Source organism: Fundulus heteroclitus, chromosome 1 (assembly GCF_011125445.2).
Source record: "Fundulus heteroclitus isolate FHET01 chromosome 1, MU-UCD_Fhet_4.1, whole genome shotgun sequence".
Taxonomy (NCBI): Eukaryota; Metazoa; Chordata; class Actinopteri; order Cyprinodontiformes; family Fundulidae; genus Fundulus; species Fundulus heteroclitus.
In genome coordinates, this window is record NC_046361.1 from 11044576 (window position 1) to 11064823 (window position 20248).

At 38.5% G+C, this 20248-nt stretch overlaps 1 long non-coding RNA gene across 1 annotated transcript; it reads left to right on the plus strand.

Annotated features, from left to right (window-relative positions):
- Window positions 1–400: 400 nt before the first annotated feature.
- Window positions 401–17302, plus strand: LOC110368768. The gene is made up of 4 exons (XR_002428386.2): window positions 401–594; window positions 10206–10281; window positions 10721–10750; window positions 17183–17302. It is a non-coding gene; the product is annotated as an uncharacterized LOC110368768 (long non-coding RNA).
- Window positions 17303–20248: the final 2946 nt, after the last annotated feature.

The following is a 20248-nucleotide window of genomic DNA, read 5'->3' on the forward strand; positions in this document are numbered from 1 at the left end:
AGACAATGGATGGATGAATAGATTGACTATCCATCAGGGAGACTGTGGCTTGATGGGTTGAGTAGTCGTCTGGCAATCAGAAGGTTGTGTGTTTGAGTGCAGCTTTCCCTTGCTATGTGTTGATGTGCCCCTGGGCAAGGCAGTTAACTCCGAGTTGCCTACCGAGCTGTGTATCGGTGTATGAATGTGCGCACGTTAGAGAGAGCCATTGGGTCAATGTGGCTCTAGTGTACAGTGCTTTGGGTGGTCAGCATGACTGGAAAAGCTCTATATAACTTCAGTCCATTTACCATTGAACAAAAAGAGTTATGTGAAGAACTAAAGCTATGTTTTTAGATGGAATATGGTATGATGTCACACACCATCTCTCTGTGCTGTTTTTCAGTCTCGTTTCCAAAGCTGGGCCGGCAGTGCGTGCATGTACGTCCATGTTAACAGCTGCCACTCGGGACCAATTATTACCACAAAAAAACAAGGACAAGGAAAAGACAAAATGAGGATTAACATTAGCCTCGGATTACCAAGGTGGAGAGCACTTCGAGAGCAAAAGCAGCTTCAGTTTGACTCAGAGCTAGATTTTCTCCTCCTGGATAGGTGAGTAACAGCATGAAGTCACATGTTTGTTTTCGTTAGTGTTACAGTCTTGTTAGAGTTGTGTTGCGGTGTTTATTCGATTCAATGTAATGCAACAGTTGTGGAACTTGGGTTAATTGTTGGACTTTGATAACCAATAGGCTGAGCGTTATCCACCGTGATCCTTGCGTACTTTCAGGGCATTCTTTTTTTGACAAACATGCTACATCTCTGCTTTACTTCTTTTTTTGTCTCGGTCCACTGTTTATATCTGGACGCACTGTATATACCTCATCTACCTTTTCCTCCTTTTGGCACTTTCTTTTGATTATTGAGCCGATGTGACATGTGAATTTCTCCACTGTGAGATCAATAAAGTCTATCTTATCTTATCTTACATTGAAACAGATAACTGGTGCTTAGATTTAGAGAGGTGTGGCTTGTCACACATCTTGTTTTGGTCCACAGAGTGCTCAAGAGCCCACCTAGTTTAGAAATTTTGCTTATTGCTCCCTTAAACAGACTTGTCTAAACATCATGATATACAGAGAACACCTGCTTTCTTACCTAAAAGAAGCAGTTCTACCCTGTTTTTGTTAAATATGTTCCACAACAATAAATGATCATGCAAATAGAATGAAAGAAGAAACATGTTTTTTAAAATATTCAGCAATGACTGTTTTAGCTGTAACACTATCCTGGGGGATAGATCATTTACCATTACCGTTTCTAACATAGAAAGGATTCCTGGATTAAAGTGTGCCTTCTGTGCTGCTTTTGTGTCTCTGGTCTGTCTTCTGAAACCCCTAGTTGGTTATGGCAGATGGAAATTCACACTGAGCCTGGTTCAGTTGGTTCTTTCTGTTAAAGGGGAGTTTTCCTCTCCACTGTCGTTACATGCGTGCTAGGTATGAGGGATTTCGTCAAAGCGAATGACAATGCAGACAGCAGTACACTTCGGCTACACACTCTTTCAGGAGGAGTGAATGCTGCTTTTCAAGACTCAACACAATGTGCTGGGATTCCATAGATAGGAAACATTTTTACCAATCTGTCTGTGTGATTTGATTGAATCTGACTTTGTAAAGTGCCTTTAGATGACATCTGTAGTGAATTGGCGCTAATTGAATCGAGCTATGGGCTTGCGCCAGAGTTTACTTTCAATTGGACATGCCCAGAGGCATCTTCACCGGAGACTCAAACACCCTAGCTCACTGAATGCAGAGAAGCACCAGGGAAAAAAGAGCTTTGCTTTTTGGATCAGCTCATTCTTCACCACTGCAGGCTGGAGCCTGTATAACAACAGACGTGACCCAAATCTATCCCTCTATCTCCAGCTCCATCCTACTATCACACATGACCTATACAAAAAGATACTTGAACTTCTTTGCAGAAACGGATCCCCATCCTGAAGGGAACAGTCTATCTTTTTTGTTGAGAACCATGGCCTCAGATTTGGAGAAGCTGACCCTCATCACAACTGCTTCACAATCAACTGAGTGTGAAGTGGTCCTTAGCATCCAATACATCCAAAAGCTCCCTATTTCTCACAAAGTAAAACAAATAAGCCAAAAAGCTAAAGGCTTACCAGAAAAAGTATATTTTTTTAGAAAGGATATGACTGTACCAGTTAGGTTTGCTAACAAGACCTTTGTCTTCAACCATTAACTTGTATATATGTGTGTATATGTGTGTATATATATGTGTGTGTATATATATATATATATATGTGTGTATATATATATATATATATATATATATATATATATATATATATATATATATATATATATATATATATATATATATATACACACACCAAAGTTTTAAAGAGTCAAATGGGATGTTAAAAGTTACTCATCAATAGGTGAATATGACCCCCAAAAAGGCAACAAATCTGCAATATAAATGCTGAAAACATGACAATCAAGGTGTTATGATGGCTCTCGGAAAGTTTAGACTTCAATCTGGTCGAAATGCTGTGGTGGAATCTAAAAGAACTGTGCACAAACACATAACCACAAACTACAATGAAAAGATCAACATGGCCATAAACAGGCTGATAAAATCAAACAAAAAACAACTCCTCAAAGTTCTTTCAACCAAATGTGGTTTTAAGCAACAGAATTATGCAATGTATTTTTTTATTATTATTTTACATTATTACAAGTGGTTATGTTGAAAAGATCAAAAAAGGCATAGCTTTAAACAGTTTTAAGAACCTGTCAAAAATGGGTGAAAATAACTAATCTACATTTTAACCAAACTGTTAGATTTGACTGAACTAAATGTTAGGCCCAAGCTGTGCAACAAATAAAAGATTCTATTAAGGGTGTCCAAAACCCAAAATAAGTCTTGGTATGGATTTAAAGTTGCGGTTTTTGGGCACTGTAAGCCTGTCAGCGGTTTCTGTTGTAATGAGGCCCTGTGCGGCTCAGAACGGCATATTCATTCTCTCAGTGGTCCTCTCTGCTCGGCCCTTTCATCTCATTTGCTAATCCTTCCTTTGCAGATTCCCAAGGTAAGGTAAAGTGATGGAACACTGTAGTGGTCGCAGTTCACCGGTTCGTGTTAGGGAACACTTCTGATATGGGCTATTGTAACTTTGTCTCACGAGGGAAAGCTGACTTCAGAGTTTTCTTGCCTACTGCATGTTAAAAAGAAGATGGCAATCCAATTACATTTTTTTCCCCTCCCAAGTACTTTTTGGAAGTTTTTCTTTTGACAGGAAGCAACTAATCTCGTTATATGTGCGGGACAGGGGGAACATATTGCCATACAGCTAAAGTTAACCCTGTATAAGTCATTCTAATAATTAACAAAGTTGCAGATGATGTGAATTGTTCAACATTAAAAATGAAAATTCATCAGAAGCTTAAACTACTGTTAAATAATAGTAGCGTACTAAAAGATTATACTCACAAAACACTTGAAAATATTCCACCCTAAACCTGCAAACATTGTTTGTTTTTTATAGACAAATATTTTATATTGTACACATTAAAGGCTAAAGTTCCACAGTACATCATTAAAATGTTTTGCTTAGAATTTTCATTCCCCACCCCCATTGGTTTAAACAACAATCTTTTGGGATTTTATATGGTGTAGTAAAAAAAAATATTCCACAGTGACACCACGAACATGAAAAATTACAAAAATAAATAAATAAACACTACAAGGCTGAACTGCTCCTGCTTCTTCACATTGGACATTCTGCTGCTGTGGCAGTGATGTTGTTTAAAATGAGGCCAATACACTGAGCTGGCTCATTTAGGTGAACAATGGGAGCAAGTTCCTATCTGAGATTTGCTCTTCTTTTTACTAGTCATTTTTAGTTTGTATTTAGTAGAATAATAGTCACAGTGTAATTTGATATTTCAATGAATACCATATTATAGTTTGTGTGAATTTTAAAGCTAATGAGGCTGATGTTTTTAATGTTACAAATAAATTGTTCATCTGGACACATCAGGCCATTTTTTTTTGGAAAATTAAAGGCTGCTGTAAACTGAAAAGCCTTTTGAAACAAACCTTACCAACTTCAAAGAGAAGAAAGTTCACAATTTTGCTCTCAGAGGGCATATTATACATTTTTGTTTGGGTTATTAAGTTGAGAACGTAAGGGAAATCAAAGAGTAGAAAATAGCCAGGGCAAAATTTTATTTTCAACAACTTTACATACAAACTGAACAGCTAAAAACGTACAATATAGTATTAAACAAGCAAAACAGTTTCAAAAATTGTGCTAAAAATAATAAGTAAAGTACTGGGACACTGATGACACAGGAGGTGAGAGGGACACAAGGAAAATATTTCAAGTTGATTTGTTGGTTTCAGTAAGCGTTGTGCTAGACAAGCAAAATTGGTTGGATTCCAACATGGACTTTTTTTCATCCAGTCAGAAGGACAATCTCTCTGGGCAATGCAGTTCAGACGAAGATTAACACAACAAAAGTACAGATTGTGTGTGCATATTTTCCTGAGAAAGAATGTGCTTAAATAATGAGCCAGGGATATTTATGGATTGTGGGATGCTAATGGTTTTCCAAACATCTGTTCGTGTTAGTTGTGGCTTCATAACGATGACCACACAGATGTCTCCACAACTGAAAATTGCTTTAATTTATATCATTTAGACAAAAAAAAAAACACAGCCTACCTTCGACCTTCTCCTGGTGTAAAGTTAGAAACACAATTATAAAGTCATATCCGTCTCATCAAAATAAAAGTATTTCAAGTTCCTTCAGAAATGCATAATTCTCTTTTCCTCTCTACGTTGTGGCTTGCTATATGTTGCAATTTTGGTGTGCATTGAAACCGAAAACTAGATAACTTGATAGCAAAGTTTTCAAATATAGTTTTAGAACATGACTAATAAACTAAACAATCCTCCAATTCAGAGTGTGTTGAATAAAACTTTCTAAAGTTCTGTATAATGATGTAATCAAAATTTTTAAAAAGATTAATAGGTGTAAAAGGAATAATAAGTAATAATGACTCCTAGTGGCTAAAATCAGAACAACACATACACGTTGCCTGTCACAGTGACCAGCCACTTACTTAACAGTCCAAAGTTGGTATGAACTCAACTGAATTTTTACTTCCACCGGATAGGTAAATGATGTTGTATTTTGTTGTATTTCTGGTCACTTCTCTTACTGGCTTCCATGTTTGCAGCATAGGTGCTGTCAATGTTAGATGTTTCTATCACTTTCTACAGTATGTATTTTTGCATTTAATAATTTTATATTTACTTTGTTCTTTTATGTCAGAGCCTCATGGGACCCACTAGAACATGGGGAAAAGTAAAAGTGAAGTACAAGAATATTCTACAAAATCGTAGCCTTTAATTGTTATACTTTATTTTAAAAAGCCACTTGTTATGGCAACAGATCCAATATCGGTGTCATTCCTTAGACACTGGAAGTAAAGGACGCGTGCAAACTGGGAATTTTAACAAAAAATGATTTATCTCTAAAAAGATGAAGTTTTTTCTTTTCCAAGTTATCCACAGTTTACATGGTCAAAAACTGTATTGCTCCGTGTCTAGACAATCCATCCATAGTTTTTTCTAATACAATATTCGTCTCGACAAGGAAGCAAGACTTTCAAAGTAAAACAAAACTTCACAGTAAAATGGCCTGAACAAATCTTCTTACTGAATATGATAAAAATAAAAAGCAATCCATTGTACAAATAATTTAAATATTTTCTATTTATGGCTCTAACACCACTTTTTCCTCTTTAAAAGCCACTGTTAAATGATGTGCTTGTCTGTTTATAACTGCCACCAAGAATAATCTCTCTACAATTACACTGTCGCACTGCTCTGAAGGATCCTGTCTATTGCGAAACACGTGATTAATCCGAAAAGCTCTGAAATTATTCTTACAACTTTCGCAAAAGGTTGCAGTCATAAAAATGAACAAGACATGGCTGTGACAGACTAATCCTGTTTACATGAAATAAGCCTGCTCTCGTGCAGGCTTAAGCTTGCACACATGTTGCTATGACAACAAGTGCAGGATGTCTTTTGAAGAACCAACCAATTCAGATCATGCCAAATTGTCAACAATCAAATCCAGCTAACTGAGTTAGCGACGTACAGCACTTTCTTCCTCTCCTCTTTAATGAGTAACTTTCACCTTAGATGTCTCACCTGTTTCCCTGATTTCAGCCAATTGAGCATATTTGCGAGAATGAATGAAGCAGAGACCACAAGCCATGTGCGCATATACAGCACAATGCAGATTTTTTTATCTTAAAATGAAGCGTAGAAGAAGATTTCTTCTAAATAAATACATTTTCCTGTTAATAATGTAAGATTCCGTTTTTCCAAAAAAAGTAAAAAACAAAGCAACTGGACTTGTTTTTCGTAGTTGAAGACGTTTCGCTTCCTCTCCAGGAAGCTTTCTAAATTCAAAAAGTCTGGAGTAATGTGGAGTAACAAGCTTTATACTACTGCCAAACAAAGGCCTTGTAATGGCTTAGATAACATGCAAATTCAACCGAAACAGGTCCACCCCTTAGTAATGGGCGGTCATTAAAGCCATTAAGCTTTTTTACAACTTGGAGTTGCCTATGTGCCTTGCCTAGACGCACATCGACATGTGACGGTAAAAACTGAAATCAAACGTACAGCCTTCTGATTGGAAGGCTATTCTACCCACTAAGTTATAAAAACTATTATTTCTGGTAAGGAATAAATTTGGACACCCCGACATTTTTACATTCTGAATGGCTAAATTTGCACAGTGGAGTACCAATTCAGTTGTAAATGATTATAGCATCATCACTCATCATGACGAATACCATACCATAACAATTTTATTTATAAAGCAATCTAAACACCCACAGGACCAACGTGCTTTACACAATCATACAACACAAATGAGTAATCATAAAACAATAACCAAAATGGTAAATGAAAGTAGTAATACAATTAAAGAAAGTAAAACATGATAAAAACAAAGTCAACATATCAGATTGTATCAAAAGCCAAGGAAAAGAAATGGGTCTTAAGAAGAGTTTTAAAATCAGAAAGGGAAGAGGCATGTCTAATGCCGAAGGAAATGTCATTTCACAGCTTGGGAGCTGCTACAGAAAAAGCTCAGTCCCATCTTTGCTTGCGCTTCGGCAACCTCAGTAACAACTGGTCAGCTGATCTAAGGGAACGGAAGGATGTGTAGGGAAGTAGCAGCTCAGACAGGTAAGGTGGGGCAAGGCCATTCAGAGCTGTGAAAGCAAATAAAAGGACTTCAAAATGAATTCTTAAATGTACTGACAGCCAAAATATGAATGTCACACTAATGCAGGCAGCTGGAACATGTCTCTCATTTTATTGCCATACATATATATTAAATTACACATGTACTACACATGCTGACATTACATTGTGCAGTGTACAGCATGAAGTCAAATGTTTGTTTTTGTTGGTGTTACAGTCCTGTTAACAAATTAAAAGTGGTGTTTGCATGCAGAAAGTACAAATTTAAATGACGTTTAAAAGAAATACTAACAACAAAGCATCTTTCCTGGCTTTTGCCATATTGGAATCTAACCTTTTGGTGGATTTTTTTGGGTTTATTTTGGAATAGATGGAATTTTATTTTGGAATCCCAACTTCTCAGCCTGCGTTAACTGGAAGGCTTTTTACTCCCATTGGCAGCTCCTATTTTCGATTTCCAAGGCAAATGGAATGCAAAATAAGAAAACAAGATCAGCCAGAGAGTGTTGGATTAGACTAAGGTTGAACAGAATATAGATTGTTGTTTCTCCTCTTCAGTTAATAAAAAACATATTTTAGCAACATGCTTAAAACATCAACACTTACATTAAATGGTGGAGACAAAGAGTACCACAACTCTTTCAATTAATTGACTGGGAATTCATGGGGAATTTTAGAAGTGAAATAGGTTTGACTATTGTAAGCAGTTTGATATTATTGTGAATTTTCTGAAATGCACAGATTTAAAACTGTTACTTCAAATACATCGATAAAGCCACAATTACATTTGTATAAATGTCCCTTACCAAGGAACAGAGACACTACATGCTTTTTGCAGCTATCAACAACTCTCCTGCACATTTCTGGCAAGATATTCTACCACCCTTCTTATCAAAACTGTTATAGCTCATTTAAATATGTTGGTTTCATGCCTTTAACATAGTCCATAAATGTTTTAATATAGGTTAAAGTTGGGGCTGCTCAAGGTGCTAAATGTTATCTCACATTATCTATTAAAACCCTGCCATACAGCCTACCTATTGTCTGTGTCTTTTTTTTAGCTGGCTGGCTGGTCCACCTGCTGCTCTGCTCCACTCAACTAATTAGTGGAGCAGCTTCACCTGCACTGACTAATAACCTGAAAGTCATTCCACCTGTATCTCTGCCTATTTATACCTGCCTCTCACAGCCAGTCAGTGCTAGATTGTCCTCAAGCCTTGCATGAGTTTTGTTCCAGCGTCAGTGGTGCATCACCTGTTTCTGACAAGGCGTCTAGTTTTTCTAGTATCCTGCTTGCCTTACCTTCGCTGGATACCTCATCAGTAGTAGTAGTAGTAGTAGTGCTTCACCTTTAGGCTTTATGCCTGTTCAGCCCATACTGGCTGTCATCACCACTGTGAGCAGCTTGTTTGAAGCTCTTCTTATCTGCTCATTGTGGACTCTTTCCTGTCATCACAACTATTTTGTTTATTTAGGGTTCATTTACAATAAACCTTTTAAGCACAACACATGTCTGGTCAAATCATCGGGTTACCTGTCTGGTGCATGACAAACCAGCTTTGATGCATTTTGCAATGGTTGAATCATTGTCATCTGAAAACACCTAATTGTGTCCAAGTTTCAACCATCTGACACAAGATTCCACTCTTTTATGAGAGACAGTTGATCAGGATGCTTAGTAGCCACAAATGTTCAAGTAACCATACCCTAGTAGACGATCACAGTCTCAACTTGTAACTGTAATTGTACTCCAAAACCAATCAATGAGGAAAACCGGGATACCCAGGGGTTTGATTAGTTAGTGTTGGGTTCCTGAGATCCTGCAGTTTTGTTTGTTTTTCTGTTTTTATACTGTTTGTTTGTCAGTCTGTTAGATTTGGTTTCTGTCAGTCATTTTCTCTTAATTATGATTTATGTAGTTCTGTTAGATCCCTACTTATATCCTGCCTGTTCTTGTTAGTGAGTTCTTTTGGTAATATAGGTTAATTCACCATGTTTTCCTGTTAGGTTTTACTCACCTTCTGTCTCTGCCATACTATTGCTCTCTCTCACTCAGCTTAATAACCTCTACACATTTCACCTGCAGTAATTGTTCCACCCATATTCCCCTCTGTGTACCCCTCTATTTATTCAGTCAGCTCAACCACTCTCATTGTTAGGTCCTCCATTATACAACCCTGGCCAGTTCTCTGTTCAGTCGCACTCCCAGTCCCTGTATCTTCTGCCTGTCTGTAAGTTTTATTGTTTTTTTTCCACTAAATCATGGCCTTCTCAACATGAGACTCCCAGATGCTTGCAATTTGGTCCATGTAAACAAAATCTGATATTGAGGTGTTCTAGAATACTCACACGCAGACCAAAAAAAGCATGTTTCAGCTGCATCATAAAAACCCTACAAGTTATATAATGTTCTTGCAAAGGATGAGTGTACAGTATTCAAACTTCTGAGGTGTACTGCAAGTCGTTTTGATAATGCATCAGTACTCAAATGTACAGAAGTCACAACCAATCAGAAGAAAAAAAGCTGTCAATAACTGGGACAACTAAAATATTACAGAATCTAACCAAGAATACAAATTCTATGTCTGTGGGAAGCACGCCAACTATAGACCCCATTTTACAGGCTAAAGGACAGATAGGATATGGTGCCAAAATCTTTCTTTTTTGTGCATTTCATCACTCGTCAGACTTGTTTTGTAGAAAAAAAATGGATTTATTCAATAACATGGAAGTGGTCATATTGTTAGGGCTCATCAGTTTAAGTTTAAGGGTGCGTCTGTCTCTGTGAGAAAGGCTTTTAGTGAAGAACAGACGGCACATCGGAGTCTGTCCCGGCCTTATGGCTCTCTGTGACACGTCATTAGTCTGCCTAATTAGATAATAATGACTCTACTTTCCATTACAGGCTGGTGTAGTACACATGGCACAGACATCTCCAGGCCACCTAATCCATGCCAAGACATCTCAGTTTGACTGACAAAGTAATTCAGTGACTACTTGTGCTCTCACATCACTTTCTTTTTATGTCATTGTAATTACTCACAAAATAGGACATCTTTTTTGTCTTATTTAATCTTTTTGTATTCTTAACTGCTGTAAGGATCAAGCTGAAATGCTGTTTTGACAGGACAAGAGCAATAGTGGTGATTTAGAACAATCCTGGACAGTACAAATATACATGTTACACTGTACAGCCTGTGTTGAAAGAAAAACATGACAATAGAATGCATAGTTTTCAAAACAGTTGAGACAATGCAGTGAGGTGTTTCCCCCTTACATATTTCTTTTGATTTTGCCTTTGTCAAATAAATGTTTGTATCCAATCTAAGATCCAAGTAAATCTAAGTAAATACAAAAAAAAACTGTTTTAAATGATGAATTATCAATCCATCCATAACCTATATGTGCTTTTATTTGCAGGGTCACAGGGGAGCTGTCACAAGGTGAAACGTATGTTACAACTTGGGCAGGTCATCAGTCCATCATAGGAACACACAGGACAAACCATTACATATCCACACACACCTAGGGACAATTTAGATAAACCTGTTAACATAACTGTCACATTTTTTATTGTGGGACAAAGTCAGCGTACCCAGAGAAGAAGTGAGAACATGCAAACTACATGCAAAAAAGACCCCATACCAGGATTCAAATCCTTATTGCTGCGAGGCCAAATTGCTACCAACTGTATTATTTGACTTATGTCCAGGAAAAGCTATCCAAAAACAAAAATTGGCACTATGGGAAAAATGTTTGTGCAATCCTGTACCTGATAGTTGGCGGTACCGACTTTGGCAATAACAACTGCCATCAAGATTTGCGATAACTTGCAGAGCCTAATACACTACTGTGGTCCACTCTTCTTTGCTGAATAGTTTTAATTTAACCTGAAAGGAGAGTTTTTAAGCATCAATAGACTATTTAATGTTATTCCATAGCATACGTATCAGATTTAAGTTTTACCTTTAAAGTAGCATTGCACCAGTGGATCAAGTTTTGAAGTTAAATATTATTTATTTTCTTTCTCATGTGTGCCCGTACGAATGCCCAATGTGTAGTTATCTTTTATTTACCACAGCTGGCTCTCTGGGCAAGCACATGCGTGTGACACTTTTTACAGGCTCTAGTTTAAACTGTTTGAACTTTTGTTCAATTGTTACTTTGTCTCTGCAGCCACTGAGGTCTTAGAGAACACCAACTGTTTTAGAAGATGGACCACAAAATACCAGCAACAAGCGCATCTCAGACCCCATCACGGACTCCACACAAGAGTAAAAAAAATCTATAATGCCACTAAAAGCGCAAAATTGGAGTCTGATCGGCAAAGTAACTAAATCAGAGTAAATAACTGGGGAGTTTTCAAGCAATGATGGGACCTCCGTTCTGCTCTGGGAATGAAAAGGGACCAGCAGTTGGGCCTCTTTTTGCTAAAAAAGTAAGATGCTATGACAGAGATCTTTTACTTCAGACAAAATTGCTGAAACATATTATGTGTAATGCTAAATCATTAACATGCAAAGGTACTGTAGATGGTAGCCATTGTATAGTTAGTTACATGGTGCCGTGTCAAATGAGTTATCCCCAATATAATTTGTATGTGCTGTGTCAGGAGCACATATTCAGCAGGAATATCGAATCCAGTGAACTCCACCTCATTTCCATCCAACTAGATGTAGAGCTGTTCTGACTAGCCATTGGGAGCACCCAGAGTTTTCCCTGTGGCCCGTTCAGCTTTCACAAAGGTTTGGGTCGCTCTTGATGATAATGCATGGCATTCATTCGCTGGCTCGCTCTTCTTTTTTCTGTTATTGGTGACTTGAGCCATGATTCCCTTTCTACTTCAGTCTCATAGACTGTGCAACTGCCTACAGAAGAAGACTGACTCCCTCACCTAAATGGAGAATGAATCGTGCTTTAACGATGAAGTCACCAATAACACAGAAAAAAGATGAGAAATTGCTTTTTTGAAAATTAATAAATTAGTGGAGCAGGGGCCTGAAAAGTCACTGGGAACAGCAGTGTTTCTGTGGCAGAGATCATCAGCCTCCTCGGAGAATGAAAGGAGGGGGTGTTTCTGTTCTTTCCCTCTCGCAACTGCAATCTGCGGGAATTTCAGCCCCTTCCTATGTTGACCAACTAAAAGGGTAGCCACGTATGTTTTTCCCCTAAATAAAATTACTATTGACTCAATGTGAAACATTTATTTTCAAAATAAAATATTATTTCCATATAATATTATTTAACAAAATTATATTTTTAACTTTCTTAACTCAGAAGACATTTCGTCTGTAAAAAAAAAACCTGTGAAGTCCTAACGGTTAGCTTTTCTTTCTCTTCTCCCATGCACATGCACAACACTGGTGTAATTTCAACATGCCGCCAGATACGTCCACAAAAAATCCTGGAACTTCTGCAATGCACCTCTACCTATAGCACTCCAAACAATTAATGTTATTCCATTCTTTATTCAGTTAAAAGTGTCCTTCAGGAATTTCAGTTGAAGACCAGAATTCATGGTTCCCTTGTCTAAATTGTCCAGGTCCTGAAGAAGGAAATCAATCCCCAACCATCATTCTAGACCCAACATTGTTGACTGTTCACATGAAGTTCTTTTTCTGAACCGCATTAGTTAAACTCCTGATCTTCACCTTCTAAACAATTTCTCAAAAGCCGTAGGGAGCATCTATATGTCTTTGGCAAATGTGAGACAGCCTTTATGTTCTTGGAACTCTCCCATGAATGCCATTTTTGCCCAGTTTCTTTCTTGTTTGAAGATAAACTCCTTAACTGAGGGAACTGAGGCCTGCAATACTTTAGATGTCATTCTGGGTTCTTGTGTGATCTCACTGATAAATTGCTAACATGCCCATGGAATATTGTATGTAGGTCAGAAACTCCTGGAAAGGTTTGCCACTGTTCTGTTTTCTCCATTTGTGGATAATGGGTCTCACTGAATTTTGTTAAGAGTCTGAGAAATATAAACTATTTTCTAGTCTTTTTGGTTAGTTTCTTTGGATTCATGTATGACATGTTGCCTTTTTTTATTTTTTGTCTACTTCACTTTGTCACACAGGTTGGATTTCCTGATTGTACAGGCCTGGCAGTAAACATGGCTGGGTGGAAAAGAACTCACCTTATCAATAACTCTTGTTAATTACAGTTAATTCATGAGATAATGAATGGGAGAAATATATGTTTTGCACCTAGTATCTGGTTGATCTGTATAGCTTTTCATGAAATCTTCATTTGAAAACTGCTTTTTGTGTTTACTCAGGTGCTTTCTCTGAAATCAAAAGAAATGCTTGATGATCTGAAACATCTAGGTGTGGCAAAAACTGTTTTGACAGCAATTTAGTATTTCAGTGAAAATAACACATTTCAGAATATGCTTTATCAAACACAGTCATAAAAAGAGAATGAAGTTCAAGCTTAGTTTAACTTGCTGTATCCTTAATCACACACACAAAAAAAAACTTCAGGGGCTTCTCGTTTCCTGAGCACATCTTGCCCATGTGAAGTGTAATCATCATTTTATGAACTGATTAACAATGGAAGGAAAAAGAGATTAACACCCTTATAATGAACAAAAACATACAGATTAACAAGGGATAAAAGGAAGGCCAGAAAACACAAGTAACACCACTGGGAAAAATAATCCTATCATCAGATAAACTGGTCATGAAGAAAGTTACCACCTGGGAGAGCGGTAGCAACATTTCTCCCCCCTCGTTAAAAACAGTGCCTTTAGCAAAGTATTCATAACACTTGAACATTGTCACATTTTTTCACAATACAACCATAAACTTTAGTGTAAATTATTGTGATTGTTATATGATTGGTGATATCAAGCTAGTAGTAATAGTCATGAAGTGGAAGGACTATGAAATATTGTTTTAAAGCTTTTATAGAAATGAAAATCTCAAACGTATGTAGTAGATTTGTATTCAGCAACGGTCATTAAAGGGAAAATATGCAACTAATTTTGCTTTTAACTAGCAAACAGTCTCCAAGAAAAGAAAAACAAGTAATAACTGAGAGAAAATAAGTCTATATTGGCACAGTGAGCCTCATATTTAACAGTGAGCATTGACACTTCCTTCTTTTTCTACTTCTACTGTCTATGTTTGGCTTCTGGATAGATGAGTCTGATAATCGCCCTCTCTCTACAGCGCTGAGTCCGACATGTGGTTTTTGAATGTACAGTCTGAGCAGTGAGATTGCATCAGAATCGAGTCGTACAGTGTAACAACAGATATGGAGAGCTGTGAACTTTTAAACCCTGCGGTTTTGTTGTACAGTTTGAGCTGTATCTGAGTATAATGATTGAAAATATCGCACAGGGTATGCCCACCATTATAGAAATATAGGGACCTACATTTAAACCAAGAGCAACTCAAAGCACAAACAATAGTAAAAATCATGTCTTTTGATGCTTAGACCTAGGCTGAGATGTTGTGGGACAAAGCATAAATATCTGGTGATGGTAGAAGTGAATAATGTAATCTGTAGATATGATTTTGTTGCTGGACAACATGGGTGAAGGGTTTTCATTGATACAACTGAATACTAAGGAATGTTTGTGCTTTGAATTGAATGACCTAAAAATGGTTGGTTGAAAGGGATCAAATTGGCCGACAGTAAAAGGAAGATATGATGCATGTAATGAGGGACAGTCTTCCTGGTTGAGATTGTTGTACAAACTGTACAAACTAATTATTACACGGGAAAAAGAAGGAACAATATACAAGACATATCTAAGACATGTCATGACTGGGATGTGTAATTTGGCAGGACACGGGAATACTTATGCCAGCCAATTCAGGGACAGCTGAAATCAGAATCACAGGAGAGACAGACAAGCAAAAAATTAAAATAGATTAAACTGGCATTTTGTCAGAATACAGTGGAAATTAACTGAACTTGTATGTTTTCAAGAAAACTCATTAATCCTTAGAGAGCAGTGAGTAATCTGAGGATGAAGATCAGGAGGAAGGGAGAGGCTGCAATCATGAAGAGAAGGATAGGGCAGATTGTTTGGATACATTCATCAAACCGAATCAGCCAAATCCCAAAGTCATTGAGACAAACAGAACTTTGCATTTTCAGTGGTATAAACATCATCCATGGCTTTAGAACAATGACCAAGTAAAAGACATTCTTTGCTTGTCTTGTGTTAAAACATGCAAATTCAAAAAACTACTCTGTCTAAAAAAGCAGAGCAAGCATCAGTCAAAGCCATCAACATGCAGTTACTGTTTATGCACAACAAGGGAAACAAGTCAATGCTCTGCTTTCCAGTGCTGTTGCAAAACAGCAAGAAGAGGCACAGTACTGCTTGCAAAATGTAGCGGGCTCAGTGATGTACCTAGCCAGCAAAGGACTAGCATTTAGAGGACATGATTTGAAAGATGCCAACTTGATACAGTTATTAAAATTTAAATCTAAGAGTGATGCTCCTCTCTCTCAATGGCTTTCACAGTATCAGGACTACACTTCTCCAAAGGTTGTGGGAGAAATGGCTAAATATATCCAGTCTTTATGTGCTTTGCAGTTTTCTATAATCATTGATGGGACAGAACACATCTCAGGTACAGAGCCGGAATCAGTCTGTTTTCGGTTTGTAGACCATGACCTACTACCTTAGAAAGTTTTTGTCGGCTTGTATCAGGTTCCTGGAACTACAGGTGCAGAAATTCTGAAAGCAGCCCTTGATGTACTGCAACAACTCAATATACCATATCATTCCATACCATTTTTATTTATAAAACGCTTAAAAATAGCCAATGGATGACCATTACATGGTCAGACCTACGATGGAGCTGCAAACATGTCTGGAAAATATTCAGGAGTTCAAGCAGAGCTGAAGAAAATGTAACCATTGGGACTGTTTGTTCACTGTGAAACCCACTGCCTCAACCTCTTCACTGAAGCTGCTTGCCAGGCCAGTCCGGTCATATGTGGTGCTTCGTAATGGGTCCATGAGTTAGGCACTCCAAGCAAGCAGTCAGGAAAATTTAAGTCATTATTTGCTGCTACTGCATCAAGTGCAACAAGATCAAATGTCTCTTAGACTGTTATGTGCTACCTGATTGACAGTCCGTGATAAAGCTATTACTGCTGTTCTAAGTCAGTATGATTCTGTTCTGTCAAGCTTGGAGCATATGGCATCAAGTAATGTTTAATGCGCGACCTGGGCATAAAATCTATATTCTACTACTGCTTAGTTTTGTTACTTTTTTGTCTTGCCAGATGCAGTTTTGTTTTAATAAAGTGAATTGAACAATTATGATTTCATCTTGATATATCCTTTTTTTTTACAGCAAATCTGGCCGGGCACATACAGGAAACTTTAAGCTTCTTTATATTGCATTTCTGAAATAGCAAGATAGGACACTTGAAAAAAGAAAAATAGAAAGTGACCACTTCAGTCTCGGAGTGCGACATTGGTATTAGCTAACATACTTAAATGGCTGGGGTGAATAGCAGGGACAAAAAAATCCTGACTGAGACATTCTATGTACTTTGGAAAACTTACTAGCTGTAAATGTCTTCCCCCTCAACCCCATTTCCTGTCAGCCTGCTGTCAAATAAAGGTCACTAGTGTAAAAAAAAACTATCAAATTAATTTGAATATTGCTGTAAAAGAAATATTGATATGAAAGAATTACTTTTCATTGGATATATTCATCTCTAAGCTCAAATCACAATTATATTTACCTCTCAGCTTATGTGAGGAAATGATGACGAATCAAATGCTTTTATAGCTCTGTATAGGGAAGAGCTTGAGGGGAAGAAATGCATGGTTATTTAGTAGCCTACCTGCTTTTAGGTAATAAAAAGGAAGCTACCAGAAGGATTAAATGCTTTTTTCCCCTCCAGGAGAAGCAAGACCACTGTGAAGAAAGGACATATATGTGACAGCTGCTGGTAATGGTTCACCCTGGAGACTGGTCCACTGGAGCAGGTTATAAATATGCTCTTATGTCACTGGAGATGTAATGCACTGCTCTTAGATTGAGAATATTAAAAGGTGTCAGCCACCTATGGGAAACTGTGTTTTTTACAAGCAGGTGAAATCTGAAATACTAGATTTACTAGAGCTGAGGAAGGACTGGTTATTAGTGTTAGTGAAAATGTGTCTAATTAAGCCTAAGGTTCTCTCAGTCCAGGATGAAAATCCTAAGGTTCCAGATCTACTTCCACTGTCTGTGTGTTTACACCTAAAGTGTAACTACTCTTGTTCTCCAAATGTTTGTGTTTATGAATTCAAAAGTTCTGTGTGTTTCCGATTAACTTAGATTGAATTGAATTTCCTTTTAAATTAATGTCATGGTGCAGCTTTGCCTGCTGCACCGTGGACATTTCAGGGCACTCTCAGCCTCCCATACTGCTCCAGATCCCATGCTCCACTAATCATCTACACCTGTCAGCCACTAATGAAGCCAGGACTCTTTCCACCTGTCATCACTACTTTTTAAACCTCCCTCAGTTAGCTCTTCCCTGTCAGATCGTACTGTTTACCTCTGCTAACGTCTGTTACTGCTGCCCACCTCATCCAGTTCTCGTCCAACCCGAAGTCCCTTCATCTCTGCCTGCCTGCAGTGGTTTTGGTTCTGATCTCACTCCAGTATTGCAAGTATTCACCTAGTCGTGCTGCTTAATACTGCTGGGCTAGTTCTGGTTCCAAGTCTCCACTGTGCCGTGCTGTTGTCAAGTTCTGGTTCTCGAGTCTCAATTCTGCCGTGTTGCTGGTCCTGCTGCCTCCATGCTCTGGCTCCGTCCAGCTTGCCAGCCCCAGCCACTAACAGCCTCCTGCTTCTGTCTGGTCTGAACTCTGGTCTTCATCTTCTACTATTCATCATCTTCAATAAACTCACAAAACAGAACTCTGTGCGTGGTTGTGTTCGGGTTCATCACAAAATCAAGGGAAAAATACTGTTATCCTGAGTTCAGAGACTGCATGCTAGGTAAAAGGAACTAAGAGCTTAGCATGATAAAAGGAAATGGGAATTTGGAGAGCAGTAATGTATGACCTTAGAAAGTCAGTGTGGTTAAAACTGAAGTCATGACTTTAAGGTAGACTTTCAGAATTGTTGATCTACATATCTATTTAATTTTCAAAGTGCCATTTGTTGGGGACATACAGATGCAACCCTCCGAATCACAAAAAAACCCACCTTGTTCTACAATCAAAAAACAGTAAGCGAAACATCTTCTGTCATGTTGTTATATATAGATAATTCTTCATTAGATTCTTTAGGTGAAAAAGAAAAGCCATGTAATTCCCTTTGAACCTCCAGTGCAGCATTAGTTTGCTTTTATAAACATTAATTATGGAAAGGTTTCTGTAAAAAATAACACAGAAGTTTCTTAGCTATTGTTTTAATGCTGACAAACAATTTTGTCCTAATGATACATATAAAAAGTACACTATTTAGATATAGGGTCCATTCACACCAGCTTTGTTTAGCCTGCTTTAATTAGAATGATTTGTTTGCTCAGAAAGTTTGGTTCATTTGGGGAGGGGTGAAAATGCAATTTAACTATGATGAGGGCCAAAAAGCAAATTCAGGTCCACCTTAAAACCTAGCTCTCGACTCGGTTGAACTGAGCTCTGGTGCTGTTGAAATAAATATGGGAATGCCAAGCAAACCGGAGGCCATTCCAACAGCAGGAAGCAGACTATAGTGCAGGGCAATCTGGGTAAATACAACTATTGAAATAATCATATACTGTAAATACCTTGGTCAACATCAGTTCAATGAAGCTGTATGCACCACTGTTCTTGCACCGCCGCCTCATAGGCAGCCCTCTCACCCTATTGTGTAAAATATTACAATCTCTGTGGTCCTCTGCCTCTTCCTCCACTTATACTGAGCCCACTGTTTGGCACACTAATAGTTTGGTACACTTGCCAAAAGACAGCATTGCTATCACACAGCTGTAATCTGTTGCCATTCCATTTGCTTTACATTTTAGAGGAAAAGGATGTTGTACTTTGTTGCTGAACCAACCTCTTTTCTGTTTCTTGGTGAAGCGTCACCACAGCGCCACCACAGGCAAGTGGTTGAACAGCTTGGTCATTACGTTTGGTTCGTTTGACAAAGTGCAGTGTGATAGCAAATCGCACTAGCTGAAAATTTGCAACTTGGTCCCCATTCAAAGGGAATCTACAGGATGTCAGGACCCAGTCAGCAGAGCCATGCATTTTCTGCCAGTTCTGCCCCCCTCTGCTTTCTCTGCAGGTGTCCACAGTTGACTGGTGGGCGGGGCGCACACACCTGAGGCTGGTTCAGTAGCACCTGATCGTGCTATAAGAACAGCGTACGGACAGCAGGAGGATGCCAGAGTATTAACCATTGTGGTAAGCCTAAAGGCCACAGTCTTCTGACTGAGAAAGGAATCTTGAAAGTAACATCTTACCCCTGTGTCTCCCAGGCTTCCCCTCGTGAATCCAAATCGCCTCCTTGGTGGACCGCTCCCGTGCCTTCAATTGATCTGAAGCTCCAAGCTGTGGATCTCCAAGCCCACCTGGTTCCTCCTGCTGCCCCGAATCCCTGGCGCTGTTCGGACCAACCTCTATCCCCCGTCCCGCCGGTCTTTTGGGCACCTGCTTCCAGCCTCGACGTGCTCACTGAGTCCGCTCCGTCCCCCCTCCGATCTGGCGCCACGTCCAGTGGTAGGCTTACTATCTCAGTTAGTTCCCCGCTGTTTTGACCATCACCTCCTAATCAATCTCCTTTCCCTTCCAGTGACCAGACGGGTCTCACCCCTGTCGCTCCCTCGTCATTCCCTTAGGAACCGTCGCCCCCTAAGTCCTTCTAATAAACTGTCGAAACTGATCCTAGTTGTCGAGTGTTTCTGCATGTGGGTCAACTATATCATGCCAAACATGACACAGGACTATTGGGTGTGAAAACTACCATAAATTATCAACATCATCAA